Source organism: Hydra viridissima, unplaced genomic scaffold (genome assembly GCF_058129835.1).
Source record: "Hydra viridissima isolate aposymbiotic clone 2 unplaced genomic scaffold, HvirCarnegie_v1 scaffold_2, whole genome shotgun sequence".
NCBI lineage: Eukaryota > Metazoa > Cnidaria > Hydrozoa > Anthoathecata > Hydridae > Hydra > Hydra viridissima.
The window spans coordinates 14,348,792-14,362,798 of NW_028324301.1; the positions used below are offsets into that span (position 1 = coordinate 14,348,792).

Genomic DNA, 14,007 nt, shown 5'->3' on the forward strand with positions numbered 1-14,007 from the left:
AAAAGCAGTGGACCAGATTCATTTGATGCTTTTTTATTTTACAACAACAACAAAAGTTACAGCGGTAGAACATAAAGTCGAGAGTTAATGGAAAAAGTACTAAATACAGAAATTTTTTTTTTTTAATTTTGTACTGAGCAAAATTAATAATGAATGTTGTTTAACCAAAGGGTTAAACGATTGACAATTAGAAGAAAATAAACATTCTGGGAAAATGCTGTTGACCATTTATTAGCGTGTAGATACCGGATAGACACACAATGTTTTTACGACTTCCAACAGATCTTTTTTGTTCCAATGCTTTTACTTTGCTGCCTCAGCTGTTACAATTTTTCATAAATTATCTATCGGATTAAATCTTGAGATTTCGATTCATACTTAAGAAACAATACTTCTATATACTGTAAAGAACATGCTCCAAAGGCATGTTATTCTCAGCGTATAGAAGTATTATTTCTTTAAGTATGTATATATAAGTATCAGCTGTCATAATGCCTGTTATTTAGTGAATAGAATCAACACCAGATGATAAAAAAAATCCCTGCTCGACAATGCTTCCTCCACCAAATTTTGAAAAAACGCGAGTCAAAATCTTTATTTGGTAGTCTATGTACACATATTCGATAAGTCTTTTTTATTTTCCAAACTCTTATCTCTGAATCGACACTTTCGTTGCGTTTTAACTATTCCAACAGAGCGCTCTTTTTGTCTTGTTGATATGAATTTCGATTTTGAATTTTTAAATTACTATGAGTTCAGCCGAGGTGCAACAATAGTCCAAGTAACCTATGTATGATATTTTTGTTTTTATAATTAACTTCACTACATTACTTACTTTAAATCAGTGTATTTCATGCTACACAATAGTTAAAACACTTGGCTTTTGAATTTTTATTGCTTTATATTTTTTTGCCTTATTCTAAACAGATGATTTTAATTTAATTGTAAATAGCGGAACAAAATGATTAAATAACTGAACGTTGTTAAATAGCTGTAATAAATCACTGAACGTTATTACAGTATATTTGTCCTTATTTCCATCACAGTAAATTTATATCCATCACACTAAATTTATTTTCAACCAATATCCAAAAGTTGAGTTGTGCAACGCGTTGATTAAGACACTTGCAGAATCAGAAGCGTGTGAACGCCATTTTTGTTTGAGTGGAATAAGTTAATCCTAAACGTAATTGCTCTAACAATTATTGTGTAAAATTTGTTATCGTTTTTTGAAAATAAGTTAAATTATTAAGAAATAGAACTTATAATTATCTCTAATCTCACTTGGATACACAGGAGAAACCCTTTGGATGGATGAAACTAGATACCATTGGGTGACAAAAAATTTAAATCAGCTAATTTCATCTTTTCAAGTAGTTATCTCTCAAAAGTTTATGGTTAAAACACCATTTTCGTCAGGATTTTTTTCTCCATTTTTGACCACCTAAATGACATTTTTTTCACGTCTTATAAAATAAGAAAGATAACTTGTATCTACACAAAAATTATTTCATGAATTTTTTTTTTCTGTAACTTCACAATTATGAAGATAATCTCAGTGTAAATTTTTGCATTAAATTCGTAGTGAGAAGACAAGTTGATTCAAAAATTTACACTGAAATTCGTGGTTAACACAGAGTAAGGAATTTTTTTAATATTTTTTTTTTCAATTTATAAAATATATAAGTTTTACAAAATCAATAACAATTGAATTGTTATTTTGATATTCTAACTGTAACTTTAACAATATTTTAATAACTTTTCTTCAATTTGCAACATCAAAAATTAAGAATCATTCTAAATAAATGAGGTTTTGTTTGTTTGTGTTAGCATAAGTGTTTGGCATTGTAATCAATAACACATCAGAGAAGCTGATTTACATATTCTGGGTGTGAAATTAAAATTATATCTGACCTAGTACACTCCAAGACTTTGTCTTCTTTTTTGTAATAAACTGATGGAGATGATGAAAAACATATCCAAAAGCATGAGCTTTTGGAGTAACAGATATGAAAAGTTTCAAATAAGATTCTTTAAATTTTTCAATTTTGCTAGAAAAGTTGGGATTCAGGTTTATGCCTAAGAATGTCAAAACAACTTCCTTGAAAGCTCTAAATGTCTCAAAAAGCCAACAGTCTGAAATGCAGACACTATATTTTGCAGTAAATCAACATTCTGCAACATCATCTTATGACAGCCATTTTCAATGAATCGTCCTCAATGATATTAGCTGTAGAGAAATGTGTAAAAACATAGGCCAATGTTTTCCATCAGGCTAAACTGATAGAAGACCTTTGAAAAGGTGATTCACAATTTCAAGTAAAATATACAGTTCTATTGGAGAAACAAATTCAAGCACTGGCTTTGAATCAGGAGGGTTAATATTTTGTGTAAAAATTGTGTTGTCATAGAGTTTTCCTTGCTTAGCAGTCATCCCTGATTTCCTAAAAACTTTTTTTGAGCAATGCAAATGTTCTTGGTTCACCACAAATTTGAAGACTGCTCGAGTTAACTGTACACCAACAGCAAGGATGCTTGCTTGAATAAGACTGAAGACCACAGATTATGTTGACGATCTTTATATCTGATGATACCACAAATGGAAGGTTTTCTACTTGAAAAAGATCCAAAATTTTCTTGACATAACTGTAATTTTCTTGAACCCCTTCAGCAATAGAAATGATAAGTTTATGTTTACCACTTGTGTCTTTTTTTTATCACAGAGAAGTTTCTTTTTTTTTTTTGAGAGGACTTTTTAAAAGATCAAAAAATGACAATATAATGTTAAGTCTCAACTAATATTTTATCATATTCAGTTTTGATAAGTTCATTATAAAAATAATTACACTGAGAGTTTCTCCAAATTACACTGAGAAATTCTCAGTGTAATTAGAAAAAGAGTTTTTCTAATTACACTGAGAAATTCTAGAAAAAAATACTTAAAAAAACTTTTGTGTGCATACAAGTTACCTTTCCGTCTTATTTTATAAGACATGTGAAAAAAATGTCATTTAGATGGTCAAAAAAGGAAAAATATTTCTGACGAAAATGATGTTTTAACCATAAACTTTTGAGAGATAATTGCTTGAAAAAATGAAATTAGCTGATTTCAATTTTTTATTACCCAATGGTATCTAGTTTCATCCATCCAAAGGGTTTCTCCTGTATATCCAAGTGAGGTTAGAGGTCCTTTTCTGCAGGGGGTGAAATAGTTCAAAGTAAAAGAAAAGAGAACAGATTGAATGTTAATTTTGTATAAAACAATTTACAACTTAAGATAATAAAAAAAAAAAAATGAATAGCTAAAAATTTTAAGTTGTAATAAAAATAGCCAAATCTGAGTAGGGGGGTCCGAAAGTCTATATATTTTGTTTAGACAGTTACTCTTAATTAACTTTTTTGGAAGGGTTTGAAAAACAATTCAGTTTTTTCTATTTTTTTGTGGTTGGCCTTCTATTTCTATTTAAACATTTTTTAAAGATACATAAAAAAAAACATATAAGAGAAAAATCTTTGCAGCGGTTTTTTTGCGTATAAAGTTACGCAACTTTATTTTAAAGTTTATGCAATTTAAATTTTGATTGGATAAATTTGAATTAAAATGAATAATAGTTGCGTTTTAAAAAAAAATGTAATAAAACTTTTTTTGTTAAAATGTAAAACTTATATATACTTAAAAAATAGCTTATTATTGTTAACTAAATTTAGATACCAATTAAAATGAAAAAAATTGTAACAAGACGTAATAACAAACTAGTTTTAAATCAAAATAAACAAACTCCTTTAGAAAGTCTCCCTGTAGTTGATAAATTTATACTCTAAAAAAAAATCCGTTGTATACAACGAATTGGGTAACAGATCAATCCGTCGCTATTGCACCAACGGCTTTTCCGTTAAGTTAACGGATTAAAGTTTTAACGGATTGAAGTCCGTTGATATTTTTCCGATTAAACAATCCTTTTAAATAAAGGAGTTATAACGTTAGTGCATCAAATTATCCGCTGTTTTTATTTAGTTAAAATAACGTTATTGTAGGGAATAATCTGTTAAAATCACTCCATTATAATTAAGAATTAAGCCACATAGTATTGTAATTTGATAACAAAGTAATCCTTACATTTTTTAAAATATGGATTATTTCATTATGATATTCTTAATACATATTGGTTCTTACCATTATAAATGTAATAATTACCACCCATCTAATACAAGCAGTACTAATTATACAAACTACCATGGTTGGGAGAAATATAGTGCTCAATTTGTTAGCAAGCTTCAAAAACTCTTTAACTGGACATTGAAAACTAATCAAATATTTGTAATAATGTAATTCAGTACACAAACTTTTAATTACAATCAAAATAGTTTTTAAATATATTTTTAATAGTCATTATATTTGAGGTTATAAAACATCTGTATAAAACACACACACCCATATACACAATAGATGTTTAAACTAAACCAATTGTTAACAAACTAGGTTTTAGGTTTTAACGCTGCTGTTCTTAGTACATGTTTCACGCTTCAATTCCAGCAACGTGTTGTCAATTCCTAAAGGTAAATATAACATAAAATACAATAAAGAAAATATGGAACCTAAATTATATAAATAGTATGAAATGAAAATAAAATTTTACAAAGTACCTTTAAGAAATATTGCTATTGCTAATTCCTGATTTATAAATTGATAATAGAAATTTTTTTATTTTTTTTATTTCCGATACCATTTTCTAAAGATAAAGTTCGATGCAACAACTAAATAATATCTTTAATAAAAATGTGTAAAAAAAGATAATCTTACCTGATAACTGAAAGGTTCTATATTTACTACATACTTCAAAACCTGTCAGGAAAAAAGTAAAAAAAAGGTCTCCAACTTAAATAACGATTAATTAAAACAAAAATAAATAAGCTCACCAAAAGAGATGCAAATAACAATATCAGAATTTCAATTTGATACCACATCCCTTGTGTAGTAAATTCTAAACTAAGTAGTAAATTCTAAACGAATATAAACAAGGCATACATAAACTTAGTTGTACCTAACCGAAATAAATATCCCCATCAAAAGAAATGCAAATCAAAATCTAATTTTTAATTTTACAACTAATTTAAACTTACAGCGTGATATTGCATACCATGTGTCTAAAATAGCAAATTATAAGGATATAAACAAGCCATATAAAGATAATTGTGTAACTCACCATTTAGTTTACACTAAAACTGTGTAACTACAAAAAAGCTGGCAAATTAAACTTATTGCAACAAACCTTTTATCTACAATGTAAATGTGATTTAAAGATCCTGTAAACAAAAAATATTGTTAACAACTCATTTTTTACAATATTTGTCTGATGTAACTGACAAATTTATTTTTAAAAAAATGCAATAACAAGGAACAGATAACTGTAATACTTGAACATGATTAAGCCATTGTAAGCTAATGTCCATGTAATTCCTTAACTTGCTTAAACTACATATTAAAGCTAAAAACATATAAGATAACAATACAAATATTAAAAATTATAGCACATCTATATATTTTTTTATAGTTAAATGATTATAAAAAAAACAACTTTTTTGGTAAAAATGATGGAGTGACGTTAAGAACAGATTCTTGGATCTAAGGATAAAATCTGTTTTTAGGGTGTACGAAAGGGTGTTCCAAGAAAGGATACCCTGATATGTAATGGAATTTATTCCATGTTTAGTTGTCTGTTATATATATATATATATATATATATATATATATATATATATATATATATATATATATATATATATATATATATATATATATATTAGTGCCCTGCGAATCGGCATTTTTGGTTTCGAATCGAATCTCGAATCGAAGCAGGTATTGATTCGCGAATCGAATCGAATCACGAATCGAATCACTAGTTGAAAGAAACTTAAGTTTTTTATCTTTATTTTCATGTATGCTATACAAAATATTACAAAATTTGAATGTTATTTGAACAAACTCTTTTTGTTACTTCTAGCCCAAATTAACCATTCCGCATTTTGCTCGGAAAGACTACTGCGTTTACTGTCGATCACTCCTCCTCCCACAGAGTTAACTCTTTCAGACGAACAATTTGTAGTTTGAACAGCAAGAAAATCAGTTGCAACTTTTGATAATAAAGGGAAAATGTTACGTTTGTTTTTCCAGTACAGAATAGAACAATCTGGACGTCCCAACGTTTTCTCTTCGATGTATGCAGTAGTTTCAAAATGTAATTGCTGATCTAAAGTTCTTTTCTCTGGTAGAGTACGATTTTTAGTGATATGTTCAAACATTTTATCGAAAATTCCATTTGCTTCAGATGACAAATTTGCTACTTCGAGTTGAATTTCAGCGGGAATCATAGTAATATTTAAATCGTGTTTTTTCAGATGTCATTAGATAAGATTATACGATTTGTTTCTCTGCCAAAGTAAACATTTCTGATTTAAATCGAGGGTCTAAGAAAGTAGCGGTAAGAAAAACGTCTTCACTTAAATCAAACCTCATTTCCAACTGCGTAATATGATTGTCGACAAATTTACCCATCCCTCTTTTATCCATCAAGCGAAGATAATTTTTCAAAGTTGTAATGCACGGATAAACTAAACTAATGCTTACGCTTTTTTCCGCACTTAGTATATTAGTGGCTTCAGATACTGCATTAAAAATAGGAGCGACTGTTGTTAACAATTGCACTTGTGTTTCAGTTAGACAAGTCGGTGGCACTTTCATTCAGTTTTTTTTTTGTGAACACTCAGCTAGAGCAATCTCTATAGAATCATTTTTTTTTTTTAATCCATTCCAATAAGTTAGAAGTGCTGTTAAAGCGCGTTTCCACATCCATTGGAGGCTTTGACTCAGGTTTTCCTTGAGAAATCTGATACTTTTTGAGAGCTGCCTGTCCAACTGATGATGAGTGAAAAAATCCTACTATTTTATGAGCCTTGCTAATTAATGTAACAAGAATTGGTTGGTTGTGTATAGCTGATTTCACACAAAGTTGGAGTTTATGAGCACAACAGCCTAGCCAATCAATCCCAAGAAGTTTAAGTGTGCATGGCATACTAGGAGTAGTATCGGTTGTAGCTCGGAAAATATTATCTGAAGTCAAGTCAAATTTTGACAGCACGTTTCTTAAAACTTCTTCAGTGGAAGTAGCTTTGTGACAAGCATTTATTACTTCCAGATTTACAACTGATAAACAGCATGGTTCTAAAACCCAACAGGATGAAATAAAGTGGCAAGTAGAAACAAGAAAGTTATCGCCATTGTCGGCTTTAAAGTGATCAAAAGTGATGCTAGGTTTGGAGATTAATTGGCTTTTTATACTTTGTTGGAAGTTAATATATAAATCATCGACCATGTCACCTAAATTTCGAGATAAAGTGGTCGGGTGTGGTGGATAATATTGCCCTTGAGTAAGCACCGAGCACAGATAAATAAAGCTAGATCCAGAAGTTGTCTCAAATGATCTTCCATCTTCAATTACAAGTCTAAGCACTGTACGGTCGTAGTTTTTTTTAATAACTGTATCTATTGAAATAAATATAGTCGAATAAAATTCGAATTTAACGAGGAACTTGATGATTGCTCGATTGTGTTATTGGAATTCTTTTTTCTTTTAGTAGCAGATGTGCGCTTTTTTGTTGCTTCTACGAGTAGTTTTTTATGGTCACGTTTTAAATGGTTCCATAGATGAGATAAAGTTCCAGTTTTCTAAACAGAATACTTTTTGTTGCAATTTTCTTGTTTGCATTGCCAGAATACTCCTTTTTTTTCAAAGAATTCTTTAACTGCCAATTTTTTAGAAGTCATTTTATAGCTTGATGCAAAAATAGCTTGATGTAGCACAAACAAAAAGTATCAAATTTAAAATTACTTTAGTGAAAGCGAAGTCAAACATTAACGACGCAAAAAATAAAACCTAACTTTTGCGTTACAAATTTGCGTTCCGCTCTGTTTAAATCCCTAATCGACAATTAATTGTAATGAAAAGTATGTTTACGTTCAAAAATTACTCTACCGCTGAATTTTCTGATAACATAAATATTGATATTTTGAAAACTTTTTAACGCCGTTTGTATGAAAACATAAAGTAATTTAAACAAAAAAATGATTCGAAAAACTCGAATCATTTTTTTCGAATCGAATCTCGAATCGAAGCGGCATTTGATTCGCAAATCGAATCGAATCGAAGCGATTCGCAGGGCCCTAATATATATATATATAGACACACACACACATATATACATACATACACTTGAACAAAATAAAATGAAACTAACTAGTGGTAGTTGAACTTGCAGCTTGATCTCATCAGGAATTATTGTTGACTGCTGGCTTTCATAATGTTTTCTTAACTTTATGAAACTAATGAAAACTCTGTTGCATTTATAAAAAGTGCATTTGACTTCATGTAAATTTCGAAAATGAGAAAAAAGGATATGTAATGATGAAAAATATAATCTACAGAGGAAGCACTTCATAACTTTTTTCGGAAACCATTTTTAAAAAAATTTTTTTTTTCCAACGGATTTTATTATTTAATTCGTTGAATTAATGGAATTTCGAAGACTACGTAATTTGTTAACTTTATTCCGTTAATTTTGTTGTTTTTGGAAACGAATTACTTCGTTAATTTAACGGAGACACGCAATCCGTTACTTTTTCTAACGGATTGTTTTTAGAGTGTATCAACTACAACTAACATAAAATTTATAAATTTTATCATACAAAGTTGCTTTTACTCAGAGATGTTCTTGTACTTGTCTTTAACGAAGTCAACAATAAATTATCTTTTGAAAGTGCTTGTCGAAGAGTTGCAAAGTTAGTAGAAAGTCATTGGACAGAGCGTAATATCTACACAATATCATATCTGGCCATTTTAATACGTCTGCAAAGTGAAATACTTAAAAGGTGTTGACAAAAACAAGCAAGGTGATAGTTTTTTAAGTAGATGTATTTCTATGAACGAATCCCTTAAAAAACTTTTTGACATTTTCTGCTTTAATCCAGAACGTCGTGAAAAGCTAGAGAAGTTTTTCGGTATTTCAGTAAATGCTGAAGACTACTCGTATCTAGAAAACATGCACGGTAACAGAAATTTTACATGTCAAAATGTGATAAAACTTTCCATCAAAAAGTTGTTAATGAAAAAAGAAAAATTGAGAAAAATATAAGAAATGAAACAGCAGTTTATCAGACAATGTACGTTGATAATGATGATAGCAAGTTAAGTGAATTTGAAGATGAAGATGAATTTCTTGAAAAAGAATTAACAAAAAATGAATATCAGTTCTTTGAAAAAGACACTGAACCAATTTAAAAAAAGAGAGTTATGTTTGTTAATGTAAGTGAATCAAAGCAGCCATACATGACGAGATCAAAATCAAAATTAATGTTTGAAGATAGTTCTCACAATACTTATGTTCCACCTAATGTCCGACAATCAAAAAACTTAGTCTTAAGTGATATCTACCATGCATGTGCAGAGTTAGATCGAGAAGGATTCTCGATGAGGGAAATGCAAATTGCACTGAAAGTAATCAGCAATCAAGTTTTTAAAACAAAATGGAAAATTGCAGATGAAATTGACCGTATATCAAAAAACGATAAAAATAATTGTGAAGCTATTGAGAACACATTTATTGATTCTAACACACTCCCAACACGCAGTGCCATTCGTAAAAAACTAAAACAGATGCACGCGTATTCTCTTGGCTTGATTGCAGACAGAGTTGTTCAAGCTAAAAATAGTGGCGATATAATAACTCACGCAACTGACTCTACCACTCGAAAGCATGTTGGGACCTTTGCACTTTCTGGTTTACATATTAACCGAGAATATTATTTTCCTTTGCCTACATTAGCAGTTGCTTTAGAAACTACAGCAAACATTGCAGATGGAATAAAAACGACATTCGAAATGTTACAGGAAGCCTCAAAATACACCTCAGAAGAACTATACCAGAAGGCAGATGTTCATATGACTGACAGTACTGTTCATAATATAGGAATATCTAAAATCACAGCTGATATACTCGATAGAGAAATTCCTGCTGGTCAACTGTTTTGCACTTCACATACAGCTTTAGGTTTTGACAGAGCTATTGAAAAAGTTCTAAATCAAATTGAAAATGAAACGACTATGGATAACCTTTTCAAAGGCTTTTTGTTAGATATATCTATTAACAAAAGTACGGAAACGTTGTCCTTAACCTTTCTCTCATGGGTACTAAACTTGTTTGGTCCGAGTTTTATTCAAAAACCATGGAATTATCATAAAGAATTTAAAACTTTTATGCAGCGTTAAAACAAAGATACTTTTCTTTTTGAATTTAAAGATGTTCGATTTGAATGTCTTTCAAAATGTTCTTCTATAGTTTGCTTTCACTGGGATGACTTTAAGGAGTTTTTAGACCAACATGAATATCTTACAAATAAACTTGCTTGTTTAGTCCGAGATTCTATGAATTTTGATTACATTATAATTACTTTAGTCGTGGTAGCAGCTTTTGGAATGCAAGTCATTTCACCATTTTTCTGTAAAACTAAAGGTAAAGGCACGCATTCTAAACCGCAAATATTCTTTAGCAAGATGCATTCAAGCTTATCTAATGATGTCATAAATCAACGATTCTTTGAATTTAAAGAGCCATGTGTTTAGAGAGTATCAAAGAAACTATTTGAAAATCTCATTAAAGAAGATTATGACTCAGAAGTTGTTGAAGTAGTTCGAAAATACGCATCAAAGAACTTTGATGATTGCATTCTTGCAAATATAGTTCGGCAAAGTTTAGCTATAGTTCTTCAACACCAAAGAGGAAAGCATTATGGGTTTGGAGAAAGAAACAATGATCGGTTACCTGATGAGTATTAGGTCTTTGATCAAGTCGTTGGAGTTGATAAAACAGTTACAAATAATATTGAACTTGAGCGTCAGTGTGGAACTCATAGCAATCGACTTCGAAAAAAACCATCACTTTCAACAGTTTCACGTGGTAATGTTCTTAAATATTCAAATAATTTAAGAAATGAAGATTCAAGTAATTTAGAGCTATTTCGGAAAATGGGTCCTATTGTTAGAAAAATTGAAAGTATAGAATATAGTTGGAACCAGCAACAGATTCAACTGAGATAAAGCGGCTTAACTAAAAAAGAACAACAAGCTTTACATCAGGCGTCCAGGAGAAATTCTATTTTAACTTGTTTAAAACTACAAGGCGGCCCATTTACTTGTGGATCAGATGAAGTCAATATATTGAAAAAGAGATCTGATAAAATGCCAAAAACGGTTGAAGAATGAAGTAATTTATTTTAGAGATACAAGTAGGTCATTGCCGCGGAAATCAACTCTATTTAAAATCATGATTTTTGATAAAAATACAAAAAAGCGCCGTCTTATGTCTATAGAAGAATATGCTACTAATTTGAAGGTTCTACTTGGAAAGTCATCACAGCAATCCACAATCACCTACGATGACAAAGTTATTTTGCACTTTCAATAGAGATTGCAACAAATTATTATTAATATTAGACTATCTTGATGATGTGCATTGTCTAATTTATTGTGTTATTTATAACTAAGCATAATGATTACATATTTTATTAATAAAATGAAAAAAAAATTTACTATGTGTTTTACATTGCTTATATTTGAAAATAATGATTTCATTTAATTTAACAGTAAATTCTTTTGTGAAAATAATCACTTTTTTTAAAATTGAATTAGAAGGCTAAATATTGATAATGAAGTAAAAAAAATTGTGAAATTCGAAATCAGCATAAAAAATTAGTTAAGAAAAAGTGATTAAACTACAAAAAATCTAAAAAAAAAAGTTAATTTTGGACCCCCTATTAAATCTGTCATTCAACTTAAAAACATTCGGTAAAAAAAAAACTTTAGTGAAACTTATTTACATAAAAAAGCTTAACAAGACATGCAAACTTTTGTTTGTTCACATGTAAACAAACAAAAGTTTACCCAGCAAGCATTTCAACGTTGATTTACGGTCATTGATTTAAGCGTTGATTTGGAAATAAGAAATCGACGTTGAAATACCAAAATTGATTCAACGTCAAAAGATCAACGTTGAACTGACGTTACGTTTTATGAACTTTCGAAAGATAACATTTTAAAACACTTACTAAAATGTATTTGTATTTAGAAATTTACAAGTGGGAGTAATTTCTTTTTCTTTTTCACCAGAACCTTCGCTTTCGTTTGACTCAATGTCACCCTCTACTTCACAGTCATCGTTATCTTGATTTTCTTTATCACCTTCTTCAAGAACTTCTTCATCTTCTACTTTGTGGTTGCAGGATTTCCGTTTACCTCCATTTAAAGGAGCATATTTCAATCAGAAGGCTATAAACGTCTGAGTTTCTTTGTCTGTAGCTTTTGCATCACAGCGCTTAATCGATTCTAGAAAATAAATGCAAAAATATTCAAACTTGGTGAAGTGAATAAAAATGCAGAGAAAGGAGGAAAGAAAATCTTCCAGTAACATTTTATACAAATACATGAAGTTTTCAATTTTTAGCCATTTAAACAGATTTATTTTATTTTTTGATGAACTTGTGCATAAAAAGTTTGACATCTATTTTTTGTGAAATTTATTTATTTTCAACAGGCAGCCAATAAAAAGTAGTATACAAAAACGTTTTTGATAAAACAATATAGATCTGCATCTTGCCTAATTTTTAACATTTAAAATCTAAATAATATCCTACCAATTATAGCTTTATAAATATTCAACCCTTCCATAGGTAATTTCACAGTTACTTTTCCTTTTAAACCAACCAAATTAAACTTTGTTTGTCATGAGCCCTAAAATTAGAGAATTAGTATATAACGTTGACAACACAAGATTAAACATGTCAAAAGAGAATTTCAACATTTTAAAATCTTTCTAAAAATAAAAAATCAGTGGAACTATTTTTCTTTACAAAACTAGTAAGCATTATTGATTAAAGAAATGTTTTAACCTGTTTATCATGTTTTATAATACTTTTCTTTTGATTGTTACCACCAATTGAAGATAGCTGCCTCACCTGATGTAAAAATAGAATACAAAATAATATCTCTATTAACAATGTGGCGATCTTGCACAATAGAAGATCTATATTCTCAATGGACATTTTTGGGAACATCCACCCAATACCCAAGATATAGATAACGTCCACCCAATGACATTAATCAATGGTACTTTTTAATAAAAAGTAACTTACAATCTTTTTAAGAACTCTTTTGTCAGCTCCAAGTTTTCAATCAAATTCATATAGAACATTAACATCATCAAATTGTATTAGTATCTCTCTCTTAGCATCTTTCATCCTGGTGTCATTAATTGCTAACCTTTTAGAAATTTCATTCATTTCCAAGGTTATTTGGGCCAACTTCTATAATACTATATGTTGAAATCTTAAGTTGAAAACAAACAGTACTTATAAATTACTTAATGTGTTAAATTTTTAAGTATGTCAACCTGGGTCTCAAAAGAAGTGAGATTATATAAAATTCTACAAAAAATAATTATTTTAAATAAACCTACCATTACCTTTAAAATTTTTTGAGCTAATTAACTCATCCCAAGCACATGCAGAATCTCTTCTATTGTAATTCATGTAGGTTTGAGGAATACCAGCAAAAGCATTGATGAGCTTTCTAATATACTAATAGTGATTGTTTAATGTTGGTTTGAGTCCAGAAAAACCTCCACATATAAAAGAGGTAGTAGTTGACTTAAAGGGCATTGGTATGTTGGCTGATAAAGCAGTGAGTCCAAAATAGCCATCAGGTATAGAAAAGGTTGCAGTATAACCTTTAAAAACCAATTTAACATTAAAAAAGTTTAACAAAAAACTTACAGTAAACACCATTAATATGTTATTTTGAAGGTCTAAAAATTAATTTAAATAATTTAAAATAAAAAGTAAAACAATAGCATGAAGGGAAAAGGTACCAGATAATATTTTTTGAATTGAATTATTCCTTGTTG

At 29.4% G+C, this 14,007-nt stretch overlaps 1 long non-coding RNA gene and 1 pseudogene across 2 annotated transcripts; both read right to left on the minus strand.

Annotated features, from left to right (window-relative positions):
• Positions 1-4,313: 4,313 nt before the first annotated feature.
• Positions 4,314-4,988, minus strand: LOC149892108 (uncharacterized). Its single transcript, XR_016450038.1, has 3 exons — positions 4,918-4,988; positions 4,645-4,730; positions 4,314-4,551 (listed from the first exon to the last, which is right to left on the minus strand). It is a non-coding gene; the product is annotated as an uncharacterized LOC149892108 (long non-coding RNA).
• A 7,151-nt stretch (positions 4,989-12,139) lies between these two features.
• Positions 12,140-13,961, minus strand: LOC149892109 (uncharacterized; annotated as a pseudogene). The gene is made up of 5 exons (XR_016450046.1): positions 13,557-13,961; positions 13,238-13,430; positions 12,995-13,060; positions 12,740-12,836; positions 12,140-12,431 (listed from the first exon to the last, which is right to left on the minus strand). The product of XR_016450046.1 is annotated as an uncharacterized LOC149892109 (transcript).
• Between the last annotated feature and the right edge of the window lie 46 nt (positions 13,962-14,007).